Genomic DNA, 12,030 nt, shown 5'->3' on the forward strand with positions numbered 1-12,030 from the left:
ACGCACTACTAAATGGTAATATATACCTACTGTACAGTACTGCAGCACAATTTTTTTTTAATTCCCAGATTTTTCATGTGATTTATTACTAAGTAATACATGTTTTAGAGTCATATGTATACTGTACACGGCTATACAGTAGGGTAGAATACACACACACACACACACACTATATTTTTTTTCCACAAAAAGTTTTTGAGTTTTGAAGGGGTTGGGGTACAAAAGAAAAAGGGGAAGGGGTTGCCAACAGGTATATAACAAAAGTTACAGTTATTACAGTACTTTAGCAGTAACATTAAGCAGCACATTTAGACCAGACATAATCACATTCCTGCTATTTAGTATCCCCAGAGGGCTCTAGCATTAGGTTCTGAAGTCTGTTTAATTTTATTCCATATATATACTGTACCACATTCTTTTTCCGCTACATAATAACAAGAACACGAACACCTACTGTAGAAATAATTGTTTTGACTGAAAACTAATGGGATTACTATGAAGAACAGAACATTAAGATTGTCTCTTTTAGTAAAGAGTACTGCGCCAAAATCTGGCACTGAACAATGACGTTCTAACCAATACTGGTGCTGGAGGATTTAAATAACAAAATCAAAAAGGAAATCTGTATTACCATACCCAAACACACAAGCTGTGATACATCCAGTTATATCAACTCAGAAAAAAACCTCCTGATTTTCTCACTGAGGAAACGCAGTTACAGAACAATATGTCACGCTGCGATACAGATATAACAGGTCTACATGTTCTACCAGGCACCTGAACATACCCAGACATGCCTCGGAATATCAGAGTTCCCATAGGGTTCAATATGAGAGAAGAGCAAAATCGGGTGTGTGAAATTAGAATTTGCTGAAACCTTGTATTACAAAACAAAATACAAATGCTTAAGATGTTATAACCCTAACCTCGACAATATTTAGAACACAACCCATAATACCAGACCCAGTGCCCAGCCCTACAGTAAGTGTATCCTTGTATTTTCATTCAATTATTTAACGTTTTTAAGCTACATTATTTTCTTTTGCTAATTGCTTTTGTGATTTTTATTTTAAGCATATGTTATATTTTACTATGTTGTTTCAGCATTTTCCTGCTTATTTTGAAAAACAATTCCGTATAAGGGGGGTGAAAATTGAGTTTTGTCAAAACCGGAACCAAAACCCGATTTAAAAAAAAAAAAAGTGAAAGTGCCACCTTTATTTAATATTAATGTTGCCACGTAATACTGCAGTATTCCTAGGCATTCCTCAAAAATGGGAAAAGTTAAGACCCCAACAATTGTAGCATGAAATTAACACTTATCCTAAGGCTGCGTCCCTGCTAGCGCTGAGCAGGTGGCGCTTGTCGCGATTACTTACATATATAGATATACAGGCATACCCCGCTTTAACATACGCAATGGGACCGGAGCATGTATGTAAAGTGAAAATGTACTTAAAGTGAAGCACTACCTTTTTTCCACTTTACAATGCATGTACTGTACTGTAAACATCATATATGTGCATTACTGATGTAGTAACGCATTTGTAACCAAAATAAATACAGTAGGCTTTATTGAAATAAAATCTTTAATGTCAGCTGATTTTTCTTATGTGCTGACAGATACAACATGGATGAATGGAAAATTATTTTAAAAATATGTAGGAAGGATGAAGGAGAGGGCATATCTTCTACTGTACAGTATTTTTACTGAAAGGGCAGGAAGGTGAGGTGCATTTATTTGACTGACTGATATATTTTTGGGACTTATTTTTTGTGACTTTGGTGAAAACAGTACAGTACAATACTGTACAGTACAGTGTTTTACAATGCTGTGCTTCCGTAGGCCGCGCGTATAGTGCCCGCGACCGGCGACGTCACCCATCCCCGCTAGCGAAAGTTATATTTCGCTTTGCGGCGGCATCGCAGACTCCCGGGCATTTGATTTGTTCAGGGGCTGTCACATGAGGTGACAGCCCTTGAAAATCAAATATTCCCGGCTTCCAAAGTCCGCTCCGTCGCATTGCCGCTCTCGCGCTTACTATAAGCGCACGCGGCGGCGGCAATGTGTCTGTTTTTGGGCGGCATCGCCGGCACTATACGCACGGCCTTACTCAGGTCCTTGATCAGCTTGGCTTACACGCACGCACTCCCTCAGTCACACACGCACTCCCTCAGTCACACAATCTCTCACGCACTCCCTCAGTCACACAATCACGCACGCACACGCACTTAGTCACGCACACGCACTCAGTCACGCAGACGCACTCAGTCACGCACACGCAGACGCACTCAGTCACGCACACGCAGACGCACTCAGTCACGCACACGCAGACGCACTCAGTCACGCACACGCAGACACACGCAGACACACGCACATACCCGCAGACACACACGCAGACACACACGCAGACACACACACAGACAGACACACTCAGACAGACACACTCAGACAGACACACTCAGACAGACACACACACACTCAGACACACACACACACACACTCAGACAGACACACACACTCAGACACACACACACTCAGACAGACAGACAGACACACACACACACACTCAGACAGACAGACAGACACACACACTCAGACAGACACACACACTCAGACAGACAGACACACACACACACACACACACACACTCAGACAAACACACACACACACACTCAGACAAACACACACACACACACACACACACACACACACACACACACACACACACACACACACACACACACACACACACACACACACACACACACACACACACACACACTCTCAGGCAGACACACACACACTCAGACAAACACACACACACACTCAGACAAACACACACACACACACACACTCAGACACACACACACACACACACACACACACACACACACACACACACACACACACACACACACACACAAGCACAGAATGCAGTAGAAGAGGACCTCCTCCTCCCCCGTAGCCTGTAACTCACATGCAAAGTTCCGTTCTGCTGCAGCAGCAGCAGCAGGAGACTAGAGCGAGATCTGAGGAGGGAGGAGGGAGGAGGAGAACGGAGGGAGAAAAGCCAGGAGCTGCAGTGCGGGCGGAATCACTGCTATAGCAGCTGATTGATGGCGCGCCCGATCTCCCCCTTCCCCCTGCCATCCGGCCCCGTTCCCCGTTACCCTTTAACTGCACTCCCACTCAGTTAGGGACCACAATGAAGGAGGTTGCTGTATTGGAGGTGCGCACGCACGCACGCCGCCCCCTGGTGTCCGTACTCGCGAAGCACGTGTACGTACACAGGGGTATGGTGTAACTAAAAAAAAATGTACGTACTTGCGAGTGTACGTAAAGTGGGTGTATGTAAAACGGGGTATGCCTGTATGTAAGTCCCCGCTCACTCAGGCACACACGCTAACCGGCGCTCGGCGCCTATTTAAACAAAAAAATCTAACTTTCCAGCGCGCTCAATGCCCGCCCCCCGCGCGTAAATGACAGGACACCCGGCGCTCATGCTTGGAGCGCTCTCCAAGTATAAGCGCGCTCAGCGCCAGCGGGGACTCGGCCTAATGCCTATTTGCAACCCTTCATACTGTACATATCCCCTTGTAATTCATCAGCCTCATAATAATGCTCAAGTAATAACAATCCATATGATAGGAAACCAAGTTTTTAACTCTACATGCTTTCATTAAATACAGACCTAGATTATTTTAGACATCTAAAAGAAATCTGATACACCTTCAAACTTAATTAAAAATTATCAGAATAAGTGACATTGTTGTTTTACATTACAATGTTCAAACTAAATATTAATCCCACCCACGCATTGTGGTGTTAACATATTTAATAGGTAGGTCATATAAATACTTGTTTACATTCTCAATGTTGTCTGACTTGCCATATTGTATTCTTGTGTATGCTTAAAATGATGTATTATGCCAATCTTATATTTCACGATAAACCAAGACCCAAGACCAAGAGTACATGTGTATGTTAGAATATTTCTAAATATTAGAAGTTAATTAGAGCTACTGTAGTAATTATTGAAAATGCTTTGACCTCATTGAATGTACTATTTAATTATGGTATATGTTTTAATGTAGTGGTGATCGTATAGCTGTACTCATTAGCAAACACTGTACTGTGCAGATGGCAATCTACTGTACATGTGTTATTTACATCATTGGATTTTTTTAAATAAAGAAAACAGGCATATGATGTAAAAGAAATACCAGCACTGAAGGGGCTAAGAGTATTAGTAAACTGTTTATTAATGATTTATTTTGTAATGTCATATAGACATATCATACAGAGAGATTCTCCAGTGATTTATATAGCATAGTAACAATAATAAATGTTTTGCGGATAATATTGTAAATATCCATCAATACATTCATTCCCTTCAATCTGAAATGGAGTAATATTTTCAACGTGCATTTAAAAAAAGCAACATGCACCACAATGTTTATTGATTTTGTTGAATTGTAGTTTTAGAATGCACAGAGGAAAACCAATACAATATTATTAGACATGCAATTATTCTAAAAGAAAAGTTAATTATTAAACACACTAGTAACGATTTCAGATATCTTTCAAATGCATTCTAATAAGCTATTAGTTACATTGTTGCTTTCCCATCAGGACATATTGGTGGGTAACTCATTTACCTTGTCTGGAACATTTGCTAATTGCATTTATATAACAGAATGGCCGAGTAATTTACCACCCCAATTATAAAAGGAAATCTCATTGTGGTTTACAACTTTCAACAGCAGTTGTGAAATTGTTGAAATTCCTTAAAGCTATTCCTCCCTCTTGGCTAAACTGGTAAACAGTTGTCTCTTCAAGATGCAAGCCCATATTTACTAAGCTTCTGCCATAAAACAAATTTGGAGCAGGAAGAGACCTTGCAGCCCATCAGTGGCGTAGACAGACATGCGCAGGCCCCCGGGCCAATTTTTTTTCAGGGCCCCATTATGAATGAACATATTCAGTAGATTCAAGAGCTTCCATCGGCCTCCTCCTCCCCCCCCCCAGCGTGTTGATGCGAGCCCCCAACCCCCCTTCCTGATTTTACACCTCCTCACTCAGCAATCCTTCTAGCCAATTAGGTGAGGGATGGCCATGACCAGGAGGCAAGCCCCCCTCACCTTACTAGGGTCTCTGGGCCGCTGTCACGGCCTGGGGTAGGGACTGGGGTAGGGGTTACGGGGAAGCCATAAGGCACAGCCGGGAGTGGGAGCGTTCATTCTGCTCCCGGCTGTAGTGAAATTGGGTAAGTGCTGGCCTGGCCATGCTAATCTTTATGGGTGCGAGGAGACCTCCCCGGTAAACTTCCCCCCCACCTCGGTTTCCAGGCTGGCCCGTTTGGGGCGGTCGGTGGGTGCGGGGGGAGGCTAAGGATAGCGAACACGCCCCGGCCGATAATTCCCCCTAAGAATAGGGTTGGGGGAGTGAGAGCGAGATGGAGAAAGACGAGGGGTGTGTGAGAGAGACGGGGAGAGAGAGACGGGGTAGAAAGACACAGGGGAGAGAGATGGGAGAGAGAGAGACGGGGAGAGAGAAAGAGACGGGGGAGAGAGAAAGAGACGGGGGAGAGAAAGAGACGGGGGAGAGAGAAAGAGACGGGGGAGAGAGAAAGAGACGGGGGAGAGAGAAAGAGACGGGAGAGAGAGAGAGAGACAGGGGGAAGAGAGAGACCAGGGAGGGGCAAGAGAGACCAGGGAGGGGGGAGAGAGACCAGGGAAGGGGGAAGAGAGACCAGGGAGAGGGGGGAGGGAGAGACCATGGAGGGGGGGGGAAGAGAGACCAGGGATGGGGGGGAAAGTGACCGGAGGGAGGGGAGAGACACCAGAGAAGGGGGAGAGAGGCCACAGAGGTTGGGTGAGAGACCAGGGAGGGGGGGGTGAGAGACCAGGGAGAGGGGGGGAGAGAGAACAGGGAGGGGGGCAGAGATAACAGGAAGGGGGGGAGATGACTAGGGAGGGGGGAGAGATACCAGTGAGGGAGGGGGAGAGAGACAAGGGAGGAAGGGGGAGAGAGACAAGGGGGTGGAGGAAGAGAGACCGGGGGGTTAGAGAGACCGGGGGGTTAGAGAGACCGGGGAGTTAGAGAGACCGCGGGGTTACAGAGACAGGGGGCTTAGAGAAGCAGGGGGCTTAGAGAGGCAGGGGGCTTAGAGAGACCGGGGGCTTAGAGAGACAAGGGGGGGTTAGAGAGACCAGGGGGGTTAGAGAGACGGGGGGGTTTAGAGAGACCATGGGGGGGGGGTTAGAGAGACCAGGTGGAACCAGTGCAAATAAGTGCAGGCTGCAACCAGTGCAAATACAAATGTTAAAGTTTTACACATGACAGTAAATAGTCAAAGTAAACCACAACTAGATTATGCAAAGCCAGCACTTTGCACCTATTGATCAAAAGCCCCAGCCTGCAAAATAATCCTGACCAATACAAATGCTAAAACAGCACCATGAGGCAGGACACAGACAGGCAGGCAAACAACACAGGACACAGACAGGCAGGCAGGAGACACACAGATCTTGCCTAACACAGTTTCACCTCTCTCTGCCCCATGCGTTTTGGCCCTTATTGAGTGATGAGGGCGCCCCCAGCCAGGAGGTGCGCCATGAGGCAAGACAAGGAGGTATAAGGGAAACACCACAATGAAAGGGTGTAAGTCCGCAAGTGGGGCAGCGACCCACTGCAATGTTGCCAGGGGGCATGTCGTCAAGGCCATATGAGCGGATAAGGTCAGGCTGGCGAGCAATACCTGTTTCGTGGATATGGTGGGCATGCTCCCTCATGCGGGGATGCCTTGCCCTCATTAAGTGATGAGTGTGCCCACAGCCAGGAGTTGCGCCATGTGGCAGGACAAGGAGGCATAAGGGAAACACTGCTATCGCAGGGTGTAAGTCCGCAAGTGGGGCAGCACCCCACGTCAAGGTTGCCAGGGGGCATGTCGACACGGAGGTTTGCAAGGACATCAACAATCACAGAGGAGCCAGTGGTTAGGATGTCGAGGCCCCCCTCATTCGGCAATCGCAGAAGGCAGCGAGGTGGAGACTGACTCTGGGATAAATCTGCAGCATGTGGCTGAAGCCACCAGCGTTGGTGGTGCATCGTCGGCAGCACATGGACACTCTGGATGCCGGGGAAGGCCAACCAATAGGCAAGGAATCAGCCGGGGTGGATCCCGACAGGCGGCCTGCAACGCCGCCCAGGGCAACCCGCACCCAGGCAAAAGCGGTTGGAAAATGGTAAGCGACCAGCAAACCCTTACACGGGTATAGATGGCGGGAGTTTTTCCCCTTCAAGAGGCTAGAAGGGACCTTGCCTCCTCGAGTGATTTTGGGTGAGTCAGCCTTGAGGGCAGGATCACAGCTTAGGGAAGTTGCATGGTTGAGCATAAGGCAAGCTCTGTCCCCTTTAGAGGCACATCTTGACGCAGGGCCATGGGTGACTGCAGGCACAAGCGATCATATTGGGGCAACAACGCCTATGTCTGGAACATCACCAGCGGCAGTCTTAACGCCAGCAATAAGCACAGCCCCAGTCATAACACCTGTCATACCGTCAGCAATGGCTATAGTGCCTTCAATAGTCGTGGATTCCCCACAGGTAGCTAGCGGCACAGGGGGGATCGCTACTTTCCATGTTTGCAATCCCTCCACTTCGGCTTCACTGACTGAGGAGAAGAGAATGCCTGACGTGGCGTACAGGACTTTGGCACATCGAAAACCTAGCTCATTGGGTATACATCTACTTGAAGTGGTCAAGGACTAGATTTGAGTAGGGGAATATGTAGAGATATCATCTCTGCTTCCAGGCTATGTGGAATCGTTGGCAAGGTCGACCAGAAAGGGGCAAGCGAGGAAAGAGGACGTGGGGAAAAGGTTTTTTTTTCACGCACCTTTCGCAGTTGGTCAAAGGCTTTCATTATTCTGGCTTGCATAATTGGGGATGAACCGCAGGCGTGGGTCTCACTCTTTAAGTACCACAACATAATTGGAGAAGCACACCACAATAACAAAGGCACGGGTTGGTGGACGTATGACTAGCGTTTGAGGCAATCAGTGGAGGCTCGCAAGGGCGGGGTAGCCTGGAACATCAAGGATGATCTTTATGTACTGCTGGTTTCTGGAGGAGGGGAGGCCTCCCTTCGCGGGGATAGGGAAGCAGCCCAGCTATTTTTAGCTGGATTTAGGATTCCGTGGGAGTTTCAAGCGGGATCAGAAGTGGACGGAATTTTTAATCTGTCAGGATTCATGGTAACGTAGCTAGGGAGAAAGTTTGGAAGGAAGTCAAATTTGGGGACAATGGCAGGCCCCCTCTTTGATTCCCCCCCCCCCATGCCTAATCTCAGGATTTACCAGTTGGGGGTGGTCCCCAAGGAAGAGGCGGGGGCCTATAGGATAATTCAACACCTATTCTACACAGAGGGGTCATCTGTGAATGACGGTATTGATTGATAGTTGATTGATAGTTGGGTTCGGTGACTTACGCAAAATTTGATCAAGTGGAAGCACTAGTGGAAAGGATGGGTAAAGGGGCACTAATGTAAAAAGCTGACAGCACACCAAAGTGTTTCCACTTGCTAGGCTGCATACTTGAGGACCAGTACTACGTCGATTTAGGCTTGCCAATGGGATGCACGCTTTCTGGTTTTATTTCGAGACGTTTAGGACCATCCTGGAATGGATAGCACGTTAAAAGGGTACAGGCAGCGGGGGCCAAGCACTACTTGGACAGCATCCTTTTTGTTGGCCCCAGGGGTTTATGTGCAAGGTGGCTGTTTGAATTTTCAGCCATGGCGTGTAAGTTTGGAATTCCCTGAGCATATAAAAAAAAATGATTCGTCCAATATCCATCCTTACTTTATTGGGCATCAAGATTGACTCAGTGAGGATGGAGTACAGGCTCCCTCCGGGAAACTAGTCAACCTAGGCAAGCTGCTCCGGAATTCATGGCCCCTCAAAGGACCTCATTGAGGCATTCCTAAGCACTGCTTGGCCACTGCATGTGTCATGCCGGCAGGAAGGGGGTTTGATTGGTGCCTCTCTGTTGCATCGGTTTGGGTAAAATGTCCTAGCCACTTCATCAGGGTCACCGCTGAAATCCACAAAGATTTGGCATTTTGATTGGATTTTTAAGGGATTACAATGGCAGAACCTTGTGGCAAGGGCACCCAGCTCATAACACCAAGCTACAATTGTTTACAGCTGCGTCAGGGTCAGTCGGTTTTAGAGCTTACTTTAACGGGGCATGGTGCGCTGAATAATGGCCTCTCCATTGGAGGGCGACTTAGCTAATTAGGAACGTAACATTTCTAGAGCGATTCCCCTTGCTCATCGTGGTGCGTCGAAAGGGACGTTTATTTGAAAATAAGGAAGTCACCTTCTGGTCAGATAACGGGAGGGTAGTAGAAGCAGTGAACAATTTCAGTTCATGCCCAGTACTGACCCTTCTGCGCAATTTTGTACTTTCATGCTGGCATTTGGACATTGCGTTCAAGGCACTGCATATCCCGGGGGTTCCAAATAACATTGCTGATTCATTATCCCGGTTACAGATGGCACAGTTTTGGAAGCTGGCAGACCCAAACAGCAGTCCATGCCCCATAGATTTGTAGGAATTGGTGTGTTCAGTTGTGCTCCCTTGGAGAGTGACTGACGTCACTTCCGGGTTCGGAGATAGCTTACAATGGATGCCTATATAAACATACCAGTTTTTAGTCTAGGGATATACTCTTTGACAAAAGGCACCTGCCCGAAACGCGTCAGAGTTACCCCAATACGCTATTTTTGGATGTCTCCCTTGTCTATCCCCCAATAAATTGGATTTTATTATTTGGGTGTGCCGTATCCCAGTCTGTTTCCCTGTCTGCTGTGCTCCACCTACCCCCCTTGGGAGGATTCTACTGCTGTCAATTACCACTTCACTGGATGCACGCATGTGGAGCTTTTATTTAATCTCAATCGTGAGTTTTACATGGAGTTTTTATTCCTGTGCTAGGCTGCCATTATACTCTAAGTGGGTTCTCAGTGAGTGTGGTTGTTAAAAGGCATGACTTGCCCTCTTAGGGCTGGGTCTCTCCCCATTAAACATTAAATCCCACTCAGAGAGTTATGCCTTAGTAAAGGCTACTACTAATATATGAGTTCATTTGTGGCATTGGTTGCATATATGGGGCTCACAGCACATTGAATGCCGGCACAATACCTGCACTAGGATCTGATTACATACTCCACTTTTTATTTATATGGCTCACACAAAGGGACATTAAGAAGAAAGAATGCTTTATATTTGACCTGTTCATAGGTCTGTTGCACTGATATCTGGACTGTATGGTTCTCTTGTTTCATTTGTGGAAATTGGCAATGACCCAGTGGCCGTGCTTTTACGATCCTCCCTAGCTTCGAAAGGCAAGGAGAAGCCGACAGGCGTTTATAGTCAAAAGGGGGTTAGGAGGGTTTTTCCCCGTTCGAGACAAGGCTTTTCGACCGATGTTTGCTTTGGCCTTCTTCGCAGTGTTGCGAGCCAGGGAACTAGTCTGCGTATCACGAAAAGGAGAGGGAGGTCTGTAGTTCATGACTGTAGGTCAGTTAGCTACACATTCAAACGTCAAAAATGACAAAAAGCCGGGGAGGGGAGCTTGGATCTAATTGCTAGGTCGACCAGGGACCAATTTTTACCCGGTGAATGTGCTCAGGGAATAGTTGGAATACAGGCCAGGCAGGCAAGGTCCTCTACTCATACACATTGATGGGGTACCATATATCAAGATTCCAGTACCTGCAGGTTTTCCGCATGTGCCTTAAGCACCAGGGTCTTGATGAGTCACAGTACGGAACACATTCGTTACGGATTGGGGCGGAAACAAAGGCATCCCGCGCGGTGCTGTCAGTAACAGCGATACAGAAAATAGGTCAGTGGAAGGCTAACTGATACCGGTCCTACATCAGGTCCACGTTAATGGGGAAATAGGGTTTGTTAGAATAAACCTCCACCACCACCTTTATGCCTTCACAGATTCCACAACGCATAGATCATTAGGGACTCACTTATACACTGGGCAGAGAAGCGAGCCATTAAACGCCCACACGGGAGAAACCTCGGGTTGCGCATGGAGCATGGAAAGGTATTATTGGGGGAGGTAGGGGCTGTGCTGGGCCCAATTGCTCCCACAGCTAATGGTGATGGCTAGGGATGGAAGAGTGCCAGAGATCCTGATCATACACGCCGGTGGCAACGACCTGGCCGTGCGACTCTAATTCGAGCTGGTCAATGCGATAAAACAAGACCTGGCTCTCATCCTCGCCCTTTGGCCAGGAATTCAGATTGTCCGGTCAGACATAGTTAGCAGGGCTGCATAGTGGGGCGCGCAAAATTGAACAAGATGGTGGGGAAATTTGTGACGCAGTGTGGGGGGTGGCAGATCAGCCACTCGTATTTCAATTGCAAATTAGTCGGCCTATTTAGGGCCGACGGCGTACACTTACTGTATCTGAGATTGGGGCAGATTTGTTCAACAACGACTTGCGAGAAGGATTGGATAGGGTCCTTGCGGATTTGGCGGCACCGGTCTAAATTAAGGTGGGTTAAATACTGTAGACCCATTGGTGGCAGAAGTTTGGGGGGTAAGGGCTTGTCCTTGCCAGATGGGCTTGGGCTGGCGGTGCCCGGGGGTAGTAGCAAGACGGCTGGGTCAACTGAACATGACTCTCAAGAACCTACTCGCTACAACGGTTGGCTCTTTGCGGCACGGGGCAGCAGGACAAGGCCAGGCTGACCCCCTTCCCTTAACCCATTAAGCGAGCACTCTGGCAGGGACTAGCGATTACTCTATTATTGTTCAATAAACAAAGCAGCGGTCTTTTATACCTCCAAACTGAGCCTGTCCTTACTTGTCTGTTATATGTGGGTATCAGTTAACAAGGGGAGGGGGGGTCCCTCGCAGCCTCCCTGATCAAGCTCTATTCACCCCTCTTTCCTCATGTCTCTCCCCCTTCTTACACCCCCTCCCTCACTAACCCCTT

At 47.6% G+C, this 12,030-nt stretch overlaps 1 protein-coding gene across 9 annotated transcripts in view; it reads left to right on the forward strand.

Moving 5' to 3' along the window:
* The window catches only part of SYTL5 (synaptotagmin like 5), a 564,125-nt gene that overhangs the window by 270,375 nt on the left and 281,720 nt on the right, over positions 1-12,030 (forward strand). The gene's annotated exons all lie outside the window — the stretch shown is intronic.

The sequence above is a fragment of the Ascaphus truei genome, chromosome 3, assembly GCF_040206685.1.
Source record: "Ascaphus truei isolate aAscTru1 chromosome 3, aAscTru1.hap1, whole genome shotgun sequence".
NCBI classification, from domain to species: Eukaryota; Metazoa; Chordata; class Amphibia; order Anura; family Ascaphidae; genus Ascaphus; species Ascaphus truei.